Source organism: Xylocopa sonorina, chromosome 7 (genome assembly GCF_050948175.1).
Source record: "Xylocopa sonorina isolate GNS202 chromosome 7, iyXylSono1_principal, whole genome shotgun sequence".
Lineage (NCBI taxonomy): Eukaryota > Metazoa > Arthropoda > Insecta > Hymenoptera > Apidae > Xylocopa > Xylocopa sonorina.
Window position 1 is genome coordinate 13047638 of NC_135199.1, and position 3086 is coordinate 13050723.

Consider the following 3086-nt stretch of genomic DNA (forward strand, 5'->3'; position numbering starts at 1 on the left):
TCTCTTTCTGTTATTCTTTGTATTTTATTATCGACGTATTTTCGAAGGTACGTTCCCTCCTCCACCTGTTAAGTATAAAAAAAAAAAACAAAAGCAATTTCGCACCTGTTAAAGTCTCGCAAAAGATATATCACGTTGCGTTGTTCTTGAGAAACGAAAAATAAATGAAGTAAATAATTCTGTCGATCGTATCGTGTCTGTCAATGAGGACAATAAACCGCGTCGACGTCGAGACACGATCGTAGTGAGTATTCTAGCGCATGTTCGTAATGCGTCAACGCAGTTTGTACAAAAGTGTCGTTCATTATTACGGTTTGGAAATCTTGCCACGGTCGATCGCGTGGCGATTAGGCATACTGTCCGTGTTCCTTTCAGTTAAATACAGGGGAAACAAAAATGACGAAAAAGTAAAAAAAAAAATATATATAAAAAACGAAAGAACGGAAAAGGCTGCTTTCTCGATGTACAAGTTTCGTATTTTTCTAACGGACGCGTGCGAGTAACACTTTTCCGCTAAACCGTGCAACTTTTCTAAACGAAATTTCGATGAGTATTACTAGACCTAGCGATACGATTTTTCGACGAAATTTCTCAGTGATCCTTGAGGCTGTCACAGCCAGGGTTTTTTACGATTCATGTTGTTCGAGGCTGTCAAGTGTGCTTCGTGAGTAGTAAACGACTTCGACGTGTCGTTCGCGTCAAACTTTGCATTCTTGATCTTCGACTTGATGAAATTAACTGTAATGCGAATAAAACACTCGCATTCATTTTCAGGTCACGATCTACATGTATTATAGGAAGCCTTGGACAATAATAATTGCAAGATATCTCGTTCGAATGCCGATTCAAACGAAAAAAAAAGAACAATGATTTTCAAGTGCATATCTATGTACAACATTTTTCTTTTTTTTTTTATTCCACGCGACCTCCACATTCTATAAATACAACAACACGAAATGGATTAAATTGTTCTCTTATCGGACTGACTGGGTTCTCGTTCCCTTTTCGTTCTCATATCCTTTTTTTTTTTGCACGCGTACACACGAAAGTCATTCGAGACGATGAAAAACGAAAAACACCGAATTTACCACGACGACGCCATGCATAGATTTAATCGGTGGACAGATGATTTTTGTAGCGAAAATAATATATATATATATACGCGCATAAGTCAGGTTGGTCGATCGTCTTTCACTTTGAAGAAAAGCAGAAGAAAAAACTGTTTCAGAGTCACGTGAAAGGTAACACTAAACCAATTTCACGCGAAGGCAAGAGTACACACATCGTCATGTACCTACATAATGTTACGAACTCTGTAATGATTATCGATTCTCATTATATTTTTGTACATAATTGGGGAGAGTTACACGAGAATAAAGTGAATTCAAAAGGAGCGTGTTGCCTTCAGCCATGAACACAGGGAAATCGGTGTCCTTTTATTTGATGATCGACACACACAACCCCTTTGAAGAACGATTCGCGTACAGAGTCCATCTAACGTTCGTAATTATTCTCATGGGATTTATGGAAATAAGTCAAGTAATTTCAATAATTTATACAACAATATTGACCTTCCAATTTAATCGACCGATGAATATTTGAATTTCATTAAGAATTCATTCGATGTCACTATCTACTCGTTTGTCAGTAGCATTCGGCAAATACTTTTTGCCATGGCTTTGGACTGTACACGTGCGAATGCTGAAAAAGTTCACTGCCGTGCGAAAAGTAAACACGCGACATGTAATCAGTGTTAATTGAAGTCACGATACGGTAGGTTAAGATCAATTCTGAAGAGATCTCGTTGGGTCAGGTTCATACATTTGAATTCGAACAATATCGATTTCTAATATCGATCGATATCGAGTTGCATATCGATTCGCGCGTACACACGTGATCGACGATTTGAACAGACCACGACGGAGTGTATCACGGAGTGTTTTACGTGGAATGTGGCGATAAAAGTATTTACTTTTCTGTTTCCTTAAAAGTGTAAACGTTATGCTGATACGCACACGTAACGGCACGCTGTGAAACCACGCGAGGAATCGCACGTTGCAGTAACGCATAGGTGCGTATCTCCTGAAGAGGGTTACGATGCTCTCCGAACTATTCGAAGAAAAAAAAGAAACGCAATGGTTTCTCTCAGACGTTTCCCCCGCTCGCTCGGCCAATTGATCGTCTTTACAAAACAGTTTTTATATAATACATCATTCTCTAAGAAAGAAAGTGTTCGTGTCGCAACTGAGTAAAACAGCAGCACAGTTTGCCGTTCGTTATACAAGGATATTCAAGGCGAATGGAATCCATGGTGGCGAGAGCTCACACGGATTAGTCGACTTACAGTCAAGAGTCGCAACGCCCTCTATCAGCTATTGTATGTAATATACGGTTCCAATTGAGAACAAAAGATACATTTTCTTCTTACCATAATACTTTTAAATGAACGACGAATAGCACATCGAGTGAAAACAAAAGACAAAGTGCTGTTTATCATAAATATGTTCAATTCGTAACTTGTCATCTTTCGCACTTTCTAAATCTCTTTTATAATATTAGGAAAATGTATCCTCCGTTCTCCGCTCGTATCGTCTATTTCCAGCCTCTGTTCGTAGAGGGCAGTTGCGACGCTTGATGGTGTGACGAATAATCCATGTGAGTTCTCGCGAACGCAGCCTCCGTTTTCGTTGGATAACCTTATAGAACTTCGTCCCGTGAATAATTTCTGTTCGAACGATAATCGCGATTAATTAGGCTTCCCGTGATCATCGTGTACACGATTGTTCGTAACATTCCGGACCGTTGAACAAGAAATAGAAATGAAAAACGTTGAGATCCTTATCGGGCAATGTTCGCAATTACGCAACCGCATAGAATTCCAAAGATTGTTGTAACTGCAGCGCGCGTGAATGGTCGGGAATCGTTAACGCCTATGGGAACGGCGATGGCTAGGGGAGCACGCGGCGAATGGTATCCGTGAATACGATGCGAGGGTTAACGTCGAAGGTGTGTCGGTCGAGGAAAGATTTCGGTTTTCGCGGGCTCCCCGATCGGTGGGTACAGCTCTGTCGGCGGTTTTCAGCGCA

The 3086-nt window shown here is 40.4% G+C and overlaps 3 protein-coding genes and 1 long non-coding RNA gene across 4 annotated transcripts in view; 2 read left to right on the forward strand and 2 right to left on the reverse strand.

Moving 5' to 3' along the window:
• The window catches only part of LOC143425292 (uncharacterized), a 270075-nt gene that overhangs the window by 212464 nt on the left and 54525 nt on the right, over positions 1-3086 (forward strand). The gene's annotated exons all lie outside the window — the stretch shown is intronic.
• Positions 1-3086, reverse strand: part of Rpl27a (ribosomal protein L27A) — a 163081-nt gene that overhangs the window by 101782 nt on the left and 58213 nt on the right. The window lies entirely within an intron of this gene.
• The window catches only part of U2a (small nuclear ribonucleoprotein polypeptide A'-like U2A), a 161219-nt gene that overhangs the window by 43230 nt on the left and 114903 nt on the right, over positions 1-3086 (reverse strand). The window lies entirely within an intron of this gene.
• LOC143425128 (uncharacterized) lies at positions 46-1425 on the forward strand. The gene is made up of 2 exons (XR_013102008.1): positions 46-244; positions 775-1425. It is a non-coding gene; the product is annotated as an uncharacterized LOC143425128 (long non-coding RNA).